Source organism: Saccoglossus kowalevskii, chromosome 2, assembly GCF_978046115.1.
Source record: "Saccoglossus kowalevskii chromosome 2, keSacKowa6.1, whole genome shotgun sequence".
NCBI classification, from domain to species: Eukaryota; Metazoa; Hemichordata; class Enteropneusta; family Harrimaniidae; genus Saccoglossus; species Saccoglossus kowalevskii.
In genome coordinates this window covers 22,062,317-22,074,436 of record NC_140642.1, presented here as the reverse complement: position 1 = coordinate 22,074,436, position 12,120 = coordinate 22,062,317, and the positions used below count along the sequence as shown (strand labels likewise).

At 38.4% G+C, this 12,120-nt stretch overlaps 17 non-coding genes across 17 annotated transcripts; all 17 read right to left on the bottom strand.

Annotated features, from left to right (window-relative positions):
- Window positions 1-151: 151 nt before the first annotated feature.
- TRNAR-UCG (transfer RNA arginine (anticodon UCG)) lies at window positions 152-224 on the bottom strand. The gene has a single exon. It is a non-coding gene; the product is annotated as a tRNA-Arg (tRNA).
- A 498-nt stretch (window positions 225-722) lies between these two features.
- On the bottom strand, window positions 723-795 carry TRNAR-UCG (transfer RNA arginine (anticodon UCG)). The gene has a single exon. It is a non-coding gene; the product is annotated as a tRNA-Arg (tRNA).
- An 875-nt stretch (window positions 796-1,670) lies between these two features.
- On the bottom strand, window positions 1,671-1,743 carry TRNAR-UCG (transfer RNA arginine (anticodon UCG)). The gene has a single exon. It is a non-coding gene; the product is annotated as a tRNA-Arg (tRNA).
- A 495-nt stretch (window positions 1,744-2,238) lies between these two features.
- TRNAR-UCG (transfer RNA arginine (anticodon UCG)) lies at window positions 2,239-2,311 on the bottom strand. The gene has a single exon. It is a non-coding gene; the product is annotated as a tRNA-Arg (tRNA).
- An 897-nt stretch (window positions 2,312-3,208) lies between these two features.
- TRNAR-UCG (transfer RNA arginine (anticodon UCG)) lies at window positions 3,209-3,281 on the bottom strand. The gene has a single exon. It is a non-coding gene; the product is annotated as a tRNA-Arg (tRNA).
- Window positions 3,282-3,779: 498 nt separating this feature from the next.
- TRNAR-UCG (transfer RNA arginine (anticodon UCG)) lies at window positions 3,780-3,852 on the bottom strand. Its single transcript has one exon. It is a non-coding gene; the product is annotated as a tRNA-Arg (tRNA).
- An 875-nt stretch (window positions 3,853-4,727) lies between these two features.
- Window positions 4,728-4,800, bottom strand: TRNAR-UCG (transfer RNA arginine (anticodon UCG)). Its single transcript has one exon. It is a non-coding gene; the product is annotated as a tRNA-Arg (tRNA).
- Window positions 4,801-5,698: 898 nt separating this feature from the next.
- On the bottom strand, window positions 5,699-5,771 carry TRNAR-UCG (transfer RNA arginine (anticodon UCG)). Its single transcript has one exon. It is a non-coding gene; the product is annotated as a tRNA-Arg (tRNA).
- A 498-nt stretch (window positions 5,772-6,269) lies between these two features.
- On the bottom strand, window positions 6,270-6,342 carry TRNAR-UCG (transfer RNA arginine (anticodon UCG)). Its single transcript has one exon. It is a non-coding gene; the product is annotated as a tRNA-Arg (tRNA).
- An 874-nt stretch (window positions 6,343-7,216) lies between these two features.
- On the bottom strand, window positions 7,217-7,289 carry TRNAR-UCG (transfer RNA arginine (anticodon UCG)). Its single transcript has one exon. It is a non-coding gene; the product is annotated as a tRNA-Arg (tRNA).
- A 498-nt stretch (window positions 7,290-7,787) lies between these two features.
- On the bottom strand, window positions 7,788-7,860 carry TRNAR-UCG (transfer RNA arginine (anticodon UCG)). Its single transcript has one exon. It is a non-coding gene; the product is annotated as a tRNA-Arg (tRNA).
- A 498-nt stretch (window positions 7,861-8,358) lies between these two features.
- Window positions 8,359-8,431, bottom strand: TRNAR-UCG (transfer RNA arginine (anticodon UCG)). Its single transcript has one exon. It is a non-coding gene; the product is annotated as a tRNA-Arg (tRNA).
- Window positions 8,432-9,329: 898 nt separating this feature from the next.
- Window positions 9,330-9,402, bottom strand: TRNAR-UCG (transfer RNA arginine (anticodon UCG)). Its single transcript has one exon. It is a non-coding gene; the product is annotated as a tRNA-Arg (tRNA).
- A 498-nt stretch (window positions 9,403-9,900) lies between these two features.
- Window positions 9,901-9,973, bottom strand: TRNAR-UCG (transfer RNA arginine (anticodon UCG)). The gene has a single exon. It is a non-coding gene; the product is annotated as a tRNA-Arg (tRNA).
- Window positions 9,974-10,848: 875 nt separating this feature from the next.
- On the bottom strand, window positions 10,849-10,921 carry TRNAR-UCG (transfer RNA arginine (anticodon UCG)). Its single transcript has one exon. It is a non-coding gene; the product is annotated as a tRNA-Arg (tRNA).
- Window positions 10,922-11,419: 498 nt separating this feature from the next.
- On the bottom strand, window positions 11,420-11,492 carry TRNAR-UCG (transfer RNA arginine (anticodon UCG)). The gene has a single exon. It is a non-coding gene; the product is annotated as a tRNA-Arg (tRNA).
- A 499-nt stretch (window positions 11,493-11,991) lies between these two features.
- TRNAR-UCG (transfer RNA arginine (anticodon UCG)) lies at window positions 11,992-12,064 on the bottom strand. The gene has a single exon. It is a non-coding gene; the product is annotated as a tRNA-Arg (tRNA).
- Window positions 12,065-12,120: the final 56 nt, after the last annotated feature.

Sequence of the window (12,120 nt, the reverse complement as noted above, 5' to 3'; positions counted from 1 at the left end):
ATTGACTGACTCATCTGATCCAGCTCATCAATGTTATCTCTTTAATTTTGCAAATTTTTATCCGCTAATAGTATTCACCATGTATTTTTTTATTGAGTGCTGCTGGTGTTCTTGTGCAATCTTGCAGAAAACTAAATCGAAGCAGCCAATACGACCCCGACGGGACTCGAACCCGCAATCTTCTGATTCGAAGTCAGACGCCTTATCCATTAGGCCACGGAGTGTTAAGTACATCTTCATCCTGTGCCATCTAATTTTTTTACGAATTCCTATTTACCTGGATAGTTGAATTAGTCGTTGGGTTCTGCACATCCCCATATTTGCGAATTAGCACCTGGTAAATTTATTCTTGAAATAGTTGCATGTTTGGCTGTGACAGGTGTAGCAGTTCAATTTTGCAGAACACACAATTATTGCATCGCCATATGACCACAATGTCACTGGGACCGCAATTATGTAATTCGATGTCACATGCCTTATTCGTTGGTATTTTATGTTGCAATAGTATTTTGCGTTTTTTTTATAGTGCCACAAGGTGTTTTATATGTCTAGATCCTAAAATTCCTGTATAATTGACTGACTCATCTGATCCAGCTCATCAATGTTATCTCTTTAATTTTGCAAATTTTTATCCGCTAATAGTATTCACCATGTATTTTTGTATTGAGTGCTGCTGGTGTTCTTGTGCAATCTTGCAGAAAACTAAATCGTAGCAGCCAATACGACCCCGACGGGACTCGAACCCGCAATCTTCTGATTCGAAGTCAGACGCCTTATCCATTAGGCCACGGAGTCTTAAGTACATCTTCATCCTGTACCATCTAATTTTTTTACGAATTCCTATTTACCTGGATAATTGAAAAAGTCGTTGGGTTCTGTACATCCCCATTTTTATAGTGCCACAAGGTGTTTTATATGTCTAGATACTAAAATTCCTGTCTAATTGACTGACTCATCTGATGCAGCACATCAATGTTATCTCTTTAATTTCGCAAATTCTTATCCGCTAATAGTATTCACCATGTATTCTTTTATTGAGTGCTGGTGGTGTTCTTGTGGAATCTTGCAGAAAACTAAATCGTAGCAGCCCATACAACCCCGACGGGACTCGAACCCGAAATCTTCTGATTCGAAGTCCGACGCCTTATCCATTAGGCCACGGAGTCTTAAGTACATCTTCATCCTGTGCCATCTAATTTTTTACAAATTCCTATTTACCTTGATAATTGAATAAGTCGTTGGGTTCTGCACATCCCCATATTTGCGAATTTGCGAATTTGCACCTGCTAAATTTATTCTTGAAATAGTTGCATGTTTGGCTGTGACAGGTGTAGCAGTTCAATTTTGCAGAACACACAATTATTGCATCGCCATATGACCACAATGTGACTCGGACCGCAATTATGTGATTCGATGTCACATGCCTTATTCGTTGGTATTTTATGTAATAGTATTTTGCGTTTTTTTTTTATAGTGCCACAAGGTGTTTTATGTGTCTAGATCCTAAAATTTCTTTCTAATTGACTGAGTTATCTGATCCAGCACATCAATGTTATCTCTTTAATTTCGCAAATTCTTATCCGCTAACAGTATTCACCATGTATTCTTTTATTGAGTGCTGCTGGTGTTCTTGTGCAATCTTGCAGAAAACTAAATCGTCGCAGCCAATACGACCCCGACGGGATTCGAACCCGCAATCTTCTGATTCGAAGTCCGACGCCTTATCCATTAGGCCACGGAGTCTTAAGTACATCTTCATCCTGTGCCATCTAATTTTTTACGAATTCCTATTTACCTTGATAATTGAATAAGTCGTTGGGTTCTGCACATCCCCATATTTGCGAATTTGCACCTGCTAAATTTATTCTTGAAATAGTTGCATGTTTGGCTGTGACAGGTGTAGCAGTTCAATTTTGCAGAACACACAATTATTGCATCGCCATATGACCACAATGTGACTCGGACCGCAATTATGTGATTCGATGTCACATGCCTTATTCGTTGGTATTTTATGTAATAGTATTTTGCGTTTTTTTTTATAGTGCCACAAGGTGTTTTATGTGTCTAGATCCTAAAATTTCTTTCTAATTGACTGAGTTATCTGATCCAGCACATCAATGTTATCTCTTTAATTTCGCAAATTCTTATCCGCTAACAGTATTCACGACGTATTTTTTTAGTAAGTGCTGCTGGTGTTCTTGTGCAATCTTGCAGAAAACTAAATCGTAGCAGCCCATACGACCCCGACGGGACTCGAACCCGCAATCTTCTGATTCGAAGTCAGACGCCTTATCCATTAGGCCACGGAGTCTTAAGTACATCTTCATCCTGTGCCATCTAATTTTTTTACGAATTCCTATTTACCTCGATAGTTGAATAAGTCGTTGGGTTCTGCACATCTCCATATTTGCGAATTTGCGAATTTGCACCTGCTAAATTTATTCTTGAAATAGTTGCATGTTTGGCTGTGACAGGTGTAGCAGTTCAATTTTCCAGAACACACAATTATTGCATCGCCATATGACCACTATGTGACTCGGACCGCAATTATGTGATTCGATGTCACATGCCTTATTCGTTGGTATTTTATGTAATAGTAGTTTGCGTTTTTTTTTTATAGTGCCACAAGGTGTTTTATGTGTCTAGATCCTAAAATTCCTGTCAAATTGACTGAGTCATCTGATCCAGCACATCAATGTTATTTCTTTAATTTCGCAAATTCTTATCCGCTAACAGTATTCACGACGTATTTTTTTATTGAGTGCAGCTGGTGTTCTTGTGCAATCTTGCAGAAAACTAAATCGAATTTGCGAATTAGCACCTTGTGAATTTATTCTTGAAATAGTTTCATGTTTGGCTGTGACAGGTGTAGCAGTTCAATTTTGCAGAACACACAATTATTGCGTCGCCATACGACCACGATGTAACTCGGACCGCAATTATGTGATTCGATGTCACATGCCTTATTCGTTGGTATTTTATGTTGTAATAGTATTTTGCGTTTTTTTATAGTGCCACAAGGTGTTTTATATGTCTAGATCCTAAAATTCCTGTCTAATTGACTGACTCATCTGATCCAGCTCATCAATGTTATCTCTTTAATTTTGCAAATTTTTATCCGCTAATAGTATTCACCATGTATTTTTTTATTGAGTGCTGCTGGTGTTCTTGTGCAATCTTGCAGAAAACTAAATCGAAGCAGCCAATACGACCCCGACGGGACTCGAACCCGCAATCTTCTGATTCGAAGTCAGACGCCTTATCCATTAGGCCACGGAGTGTTAAGTACATCTTCATCCTGTGCCATCTAATTTTTTTACGAATTCCTATTTACCTGGATAGTTGAATTAGTCGTTGGGTTCTGCACATCCCCATATTTGCGAATTAGCACCTGGTAAATTTATTCTTGAAATAGTTGCATGTTTGGCTGTGACAGGTGTAGCAGTTCAATTTTGCAGAACACACAATTATTGCATCGCCATATGACCACAATGTCACTGGGACCGCAATTATGTAATTCGATGTCACATGCCTTATTCGTTGGTATTTTATGTTGCAATAGTATTTTGCGTTTTTTTTATAGTGCCACAAGGTGTTTTATATGTCTAGATCCTAAAATTCCTGTATAATTGACTGACTCATCTGATCCAGCTCATCAATGTTATCTCTTTAATTTTGCAAATTTTTATCCGCTAATAGTATTCACCATGTATTTTTGTATTGAGTGCTGCTGGTGTTCTTGTGCAATCTTGCAGAAAACTAAATCGTAGCAGCCAATACGACCCCGACGGGACTCGAACCCGCAATCTTCTGATTCGAAGTCAGACGCCTTATCCATTAGGCCACGGAGTCTTAAGTACATCTTCATCCTGTACCATCTAATTTTTTTACGAATTCCTATTTACCTGGATAATTGAAAAAGTCGTTGGGTTCTGTACATCCCCATTTTTATAGTGCCACAAGGTGTTTTATATGTCTAGATACTAAAATTCCTGTCTAATTGACTGACTCATCTGATGCAGCACATCAATGTTATCTCTTTAATTTCGCAAATTCTTATCCGCTAATAGTATTCACCATGTATTCTTTTATTGAGTGCTGGTGGTGTTCTTGTGGAATCTTGCAGAAAACTAAATCGTAGCAGCCCATACAACCCCGACGGGACTCGAACCCGAAATCTTCTGATTCGAAGTCCGACGCCTTATCCATTAGGCCACGGAGTCTTAAGTACATCTTCATCCTGTGCCATCTAATTTTTTACAAATTCCTATTTACCTTGATAATTGAATAAGTCGTTGGGTTCTGCACATCCCCATATTTGCGAATTTGCGAATTTGCACCTGCTAAATTTATTCTTGAAATAGTTGCATGTTTGGCTGTGACAGGTGTAGCAGTTCAATTTTGCAGAACACACAATTATTGCATCGCCATATGACCACAATGTGACTCGGACCGCAATTATGTGATTCGATGTCACATGCCTTATTCGTTGGTATTTTATGTAATAGTATTTTGCGTTTTTTTTTTATAGTGCCACAAGGTGTTTTATGTGTCTAGATCCTAAAATTTCTTTCTAATTGACTGAGTTATCTGATCCAGCACATCAATGTTATCTCTTTAATTTCGCAAATTCTTATCCGCTAACAGTATTCACGACGTATTTTTTTATTAAGTGCTGCTGGTGTTCTTGTGCAATCTTGCAGAAAACTAAATCGTAGCAGCCCATACGACCCCGACGGGACTCGAACCCGCAATCTTCTGATTCGAAGTCAGACGCCTTATCGATTAGGCCACGGAGTCTTAAGAACATCTTCATCCTGTGCCATCTAATTTTCTTACGAATTCCTATTTACCTCGATAGTTGAATAAGTCGTTGGATTCTGCACATCCCCATATTTGCGAATTTGCGAATTTGCACCTGCTAAATTTATTCTTGAAATAGTTGCATGTTTGGCTGTGACAGGTGTAGCAGTTCAATTTTCCAGAACACACAATTATTGCATCGCCATATGACCACTATGTGACTCGGACCGCAATTATGTGATTCGATGTCACATGCCTTATTCGTTGGTATTTTATGTAATAGTAGTTTGCGTTTTTTTTTTTATAGTGCCACAAGGTGTTTTATGTGTCTAGATCCTAAAATTCCTGTCAAATTGACTGAGTCATCTGATCCAGCACATCAATGTTATTTCTTTAATTTCGCAAATTCTTATCCGCTAACAGTATTCACGACGTATTTTTTTATTGAGTGCAGCTGGTGTTCTTGTGCAATCTTGCAGAAAACTAAATCGAATTTGCGAATTAGCACCTTGTGAATTTATTCTTGAAATAGTTTCATGTTTGGCTGTGACAGGTGTAGCAGTTCAATTTTGCAGAACACACAATTATTGCGTCGCCATACGACCACGATGTAACTCGGACCGCAATTATGTGATTCGATGTCACATGCCTTATTCGTTGGTATTTTATGTTGTAATAGTATTTTGCGTTTTTTTATAGTGCCACAAGGTGTTTTATATGTCTAGATCCTAAAATTCCTGTCTAATTGACTGACTCATCTGATCCAGCTCATCAATGTTATCTCTTTAATTTTGCAAATTTTTATCCGCTAATAGTATTCACCATGTATTTTTTTATTGAGTGCTGCTGGTGTTCTTGTGCAATCTTGCAGAAAACTAAATCGAAGCAGCCAATACGACCCCGACGGGACTCGAACCCGCAATCTTCTGATTCGAAGTCAGACGCCTTATCCATTAGGCCACGGAGTCTTAAGTACATCTTCATCCTGTGCCATCTAATTTTTTTACGAATTCCTATTTACCTGGATAGTTTAATTAGTCGTTGGGTTCTGCACATCCCCATATTTGCGAATTAGCACCTGGTAAATTTATTCTTGAAATAGTTGCATGTTTGGCTGTGACAGGTGTAGCAGTTCAATTTTGCAGAACACACAATTATTGCATCGCCATATGACCACAATGTCACTGGGACCGCAATTATGTAATTCGATGTCACATGCCTTATTCGTTGGTATTTTATGTTGCAATAGTATTTTGCGTTTTTTTTATAGTGCCACAAGGTGTTTTATATGTCTAGATCCTAAAATTCCTGTATAATTGACTGACTCATCTGATCCAGCTCATCAATGTTATCTCTTTAATTTTGCAAATTTTTATCCGCTAATAGTATTCACCATGTATTTTTGTATTGAGTGCTGCTGGTGTTCTTGTGCAATCTTGCAGAAAACTAAATCGTAGCAGCCAATACGACCCCGACGGGACTCGAACCCGCAATCTTCTGATTCGAAGTCAGACGCCTTATCCATTAGGCCACGGAGTCTTAAGTACATCTTCATCCTGTGCCATCTAATTTTTTTACGAATTCCTATTTACCTGGATAATTGAAAAAGTCGTTGGGTTCTGTACATCCCCATTTTTATAGTGCCACAAGGTGTTTTATATGTCTAGATACTAAAATTCCTGTCTAATTGACTGACTCATCTGATGCAGCACATCAATGTTATCTCTTTAATTTCGCAAATTCTTATCCGCTAATAGTATTCACCATGTATTCTTTTATTGAGTGCTGGTGGTGTTCTTGTGGAATCTTGCAGAAAACTAAATCGTAGCAGCCCATACAACCCCGACGGGACTCGAACCCGAAATCTTCTGATTCGAAGTCCGACGCCTTATCCATTAGGCCACGGAGTCTTAAGTACATCTTCATCCTGTGCCATCTAATTTTTTACGAATTCCTATTTACCTGGATAATTGAATAAGTCGTTGGGTTCTGCACATCCCCATATTTGCGAATTTGCGAATTTGCACCTGCTAAATTTATTCTTGAAATAGTTGCATGTTTGGCTGTGACAGGTGTAGCAGTTCAATTTTGCAGAACGCACAATTATTGCATCGCCATATGACCACAATGTGACTCGGACCGCAATTATGTGATTCGATGTCACATGCCTTATTCGTTGGTATTTTATGTAATAGTATTTTGCGTTTTTTTTTATAGTGCCACAAGGTGTTTTATGTGTCTAGATCCTAAAATTTCTTTCTAATTGACTGAGTTATCTGATCCAGCACATCAATGTTATCTCTTTAATTTCGCAAATTCTTATCCGCTAACAGTATTCACGACGTATTTTTTTATTAAGTGCTGCTGGTGTTCTTGTGCAATCTTGCAGAAAACTAAATCGTAGCAGCCCATACGACCCCGACGGGACTCGAACCCGCAATCTTCTGATTCGAAGTCAGACGCCTTATCCATTAGGCCACGGAGTCTTTAGTACATCTTCATCCTGTGCCATCTAATTTTTTTACGAATTCCTATTTACCTGGATAATTGAATAAGTCGTTGGGTTCTGCACATCCCCATATTTGCGAATTAGCACCTGCTAAATTTATTCTTGAAATAGTTGCATGTTTGGCTGTGACAGGTGTAGCAGTTCAATTTTGCAGAACACACAATTATTGCATCGCCATATGACCACAATGTCACTCGGACCGCAATTATGTGATTCGATGTCACATGCCTTGTTCGTTGGTATTTTATGTTGTAATAGTATTTTGCGTTTTTTTTATAGTGCCACAATGTGTTTTATATGTCTAGATCCTAAAATTCCTGTCTAATTGACTGACTCATCTGATCCAGCACATCAATGTTATCTCTTTAATTTCGCAAATTCTTATCCGCTAATAGTATTCACCACGTATTTTTTTATTGAGTGCTGCTGGTGTTCTTGTGCAATCTTGCAGAAAACTAAATCGTAGCAGCCAATACGACCCCGACGGAACTCGAACCCGCAATCTTCTGATTCGAAGTCAGACGCCTTATCCCTTAGGCCACGGAGTCTTAAGTACATCTTCATCCTGTTCCATCTAATTTTTTTTACGAATTCCTATTTACCTGGATAATTGAATATGCCTTTGTGTTCTGCACATTCCCATATTTGCGAATTAGCACCTTGTGAATTTATTCTTGAAATAGTTTCATGTTTGGCTGTGACAGGTGTGGCAGTTCAATTTTGCAGAACACACAATTATTGCGTCGCCATACGACCACGATGTAACTCGGACCGCAATTATGTGATTCGATGTCACATGCCTTATTCATTGGTATTTTATGTAATAGTGTTTTGCGTTTTTTTTTATAGTGCCACAAGGTGTTTTATATGTCTAGATCCTAAAATTCCTGTATAATTGACTGACTCATCTGATCCAGCTCATCAATGTTATCTCTTTAATTTTGCAAATTTTTATCCGCTAATAGTATTCACCATGTAGTTTTTTTATTGAGTGCTGCTGGTGTTCTTGTGCAATCTTGCAGAAAACTAAATCGTAGCAGCCAATACGACCCCGACGGGACTCGAACCCGCAATCTTCTGATTCGAAGTCAGACGCCTTATCGATTAGGCCACGGAGTCTTAAGAACATCTTCATCCTGTGCCATCTAATTTTCTTACGAATTCCTATTTACCTCGATAGTTGAATAAGTCGTTGGGTTCTGCACATCCCCATATTTGCGAATTTGCGAATTTGCACCTGCTAAATTTATTCTTGAAATAGTTGCATGTTTGGCTGTGACAGGTGTAGCAGTTCAATTTTCCAGAACACACAATTATTGCATCGCCATATGACCACTATGTGACTCGGACCGCAATTATGTGATTCGATGTCACATGCCTTATTCGTTGGTATTTTATGTAATAGTAGTTTGCGTTTTTTTTTTTATAGTGCCACAAGGTGTTTTATGTGTCTAGATCCTAAAATTCCTGTCAAATTGACTGAGTCATCTGATCCAGCACATCAATGTTATTTCATTAATTTCGCAAATTCTTATCCGCTAACAGTATTCACGACGTATTTTTTTATTGAGTGCAGCTGGTGTTCTTGTGCAATCTTGCAGAAAACTAAATCGAATTTGCGAATTAGCACCTTGTGAATTTATTCTTGAAATAGTTTCATGTTTGGCTGTGACAGGTGTAGCAGTTCAATTTTGCAGAACACACAATTATTGCGTCGCCATACGACCACGATGTAACTCGGACCGCAATTATGTGATTCGATGTCACATGCCTTATTCGTTGGTATTTTATGTTGTAATAGTATTTTGCGTTTTTTTATAGTGCCACAAGGTGTTTTATATGTCTAGATCCTAAAATTCCTGTCTAATTGACTGACTCATCTGATCCAGCTCATCAATGTTATCTCTTTAATTTTGCAAATTTTTATCCGCTAATAGTATTCACCATGTATTTTTTTATTGAGTGCTGCTGGTGTTCTTGTGCAATCTTGCAGAAAACTAAATCGAAGCAGCCAATACGACCCCGACGGGACTCGAACCCGCAATCTTCTGATTCGAAGTCAGACGCCTTATCCATTAGGCCACGGAGTCTTAAGTACATCTTCATCCTGTGCCATCTAATTTTTTTACGAATTCCTATTTACCTGGATAGTTGAATTAGTCGTTGGGTTCTGCACATCCCCATATTTGCGAATTAGCACCTGGTAAATTTATTCTTGAAATAGTTGCATGTTTGGCTGTGACAGGTGTAGCAGTTCAATTTTGCAGAACACACAATTATTGCATCGCCATATGACCACAATGTCACTGGGACCGCAATTATGTAATTCGATGTCACATGCCTTATTCGTTGGTATTTTATGTTGCAATAGTATTTTGCGTTTTTTTTATAGTGCCACAAGGTGTTTTATATGTCTAGATCCTAAAATTCCTGTATAATTGACTGACTCATCTGATCCAGCTCATCAATGTTATCTCTTTAATTTTGCAAATTTTTATCCGCTAATAGTATTCACCATGTATTTTTGTATTGAGTGCTGCTGGTGTTCTTGTGCAATCTTGCAGAAAACTAAATCGTAGCAGCCAATACGACCCCGACGGGACTCGAACCCGCAATCTTCTGATTCGAAGTCAGACGCCTTATCCATTAGGCCACGGAGTCTTAAGTACATCTTCATCCTGTGCCATCTAATTTTTTTACGAATTCCTATTTACCTGGATAATTGAAAAAGTCGTTGGGTTCTGTACATCCCCATTTTTATAGTGCCACAAGGTGTTTTATATGTCTAGATACTAAAATTCCTGTCTAATTGACTGACTCATCTGATGCAGCACATCAATGTTATCTCTTTAATTTCGCAAATTCTTATCCGCTAATAGTATTCACCATGTATTCTTTTATTGAGTGCTGGTGGTGTTCTTGTGGAATCTTGCAGAAAACTAAATCGTAGCAGCCCATACAACCCCGACGGGACTCGAACCCGAAATCTTCTGATTCGAAGTCCGACGCCTTATCCATTAGGCCACGGAGTCTTAAGTACATCTTCATCCTGTGCCATCTAATTTTTTACGAATTCCTATTTACCTGGATAATTGAATAAGTCGTTGGGTTCTGCACATCCCCATATTTGCGAATTTGCGAATTAGCACCTGCTAAATTTATTCTTGAAATAGTTGCATGTTTGGCTGTGACAGGTGTAGCAGTTCAATTTTGCAGAACACACAATTATTGCATCGCCATATGACCACAATGTCACTCGGACCGCAATTATGTGATTCGATGTCACATGCCTTGTTCGTTGGTATTTTATGTAATAGTATTTTGCGTTTTTTTTTTATAGTGCCACAAGGTGTTTTATGTGTCTAGATCCTAAAATTTCTGTCTAATTGACTGACTCATCTGATCCAGCACATCAATGTTATCTCTTTAATTTCGCAAATTCTTATCCGCTAATAGTATTCACCACGTATTTTTTTATTAAGTGCTGCTGGTGTTCTTGTGCAATCTTGCAGAAAACTAAATCGTAGCAGCCAATACGACCCCGACGGAACTCGAACCCGCAATCTTCTGATTCGAAGTCAGACGCCTTATCCCTTAGGCCACGGAGTCTTAAGTACATCTTCATCCTGTTCCATCTAATTTTTTTTACGAATTCCTATTTACCTGGATAATTGAATATGCCTTTGTGTTCTGCACATTCCCATATTTGCGAATTAGCACCTTGTGAATTTATTCTTGAAATAGTTTCATGTTTGGCTGTGACAGGTGTGGCAGTTCAATTTTGCAGAACACACAATTATTGCGTCGCCATACGACCACGATGTAACTCGGACCGCAATTATGTGATTCGATGTCACATGCCTTATTCATTGGTATTTTATGTAATAGTGTTTTGCGTTTTTTTTTATAGTGCCACAAGGTGTTTTATATGTCTAGATCCTAAAATTCCTGTATAATTGACTGACTCATCTGATCCAGCTCATCAATGTTATCTCTTTAATTTTGCAAATTTTTATCCGCTAATAGTATTCACCATGTAGTTTTTTTATTGAGTGCTGCTGGTGTTCTTGTGCAATCTTGCAGAAAACTAAATCGTAGCAGCCAATACGACCCCGACGGGACTCGAACCCGCAATCTTCTGATTCGAAGTCAGACGCCTTATCCATTAGGCCACGGAGTCTTAAGTACATCTTCATCCTGTGCCATCTAATTTTTTTACGAATTCCTATTTACCTGGATAGTTGAATAAGTCGTTGGGTTCTGCACATCCCCATATTTGCGAATTAGCACATGGTAAATTTATTCTTGAAATAGTTGCATGTTTGGCTGTGTCAGGTGTAGCAGTTCAATTTTGCAGAACACACAATTATTGCATCGCCATATGACCACAATGTCACTCGGACCGCAATTATGTAATTCGATGTCACATGCCTTATTCGTTGGTATTTTATGTTGCAATAGTATTTTGCGTTTTTTTTTATAGTGCCACAAGGTGTTTTATATGTCTAGATCCTAAAATTCCTGTATAATTGACTGACTCATCTGATCCAGCACATCAATGTTATCTCTTTAATTTTGCAAATTCTTATCCGCTAATAGTATTCACCATGTATTTTTTTATTGAGTGCTGCTGGTGTTCTTGTGCAATCTTGCAGAAAACTAAATCGTAGCAGCCAATACGACCCCGACGGGACTCGAACCCGCAATCTTCTGATTCGAAGTCAGACGCCTTATCCATTAGGCCACGGAGTCTTAAGTACATCTTCATCCTGTGCCATCTAATTTTTTTACGAATTCCTTTTTACCTG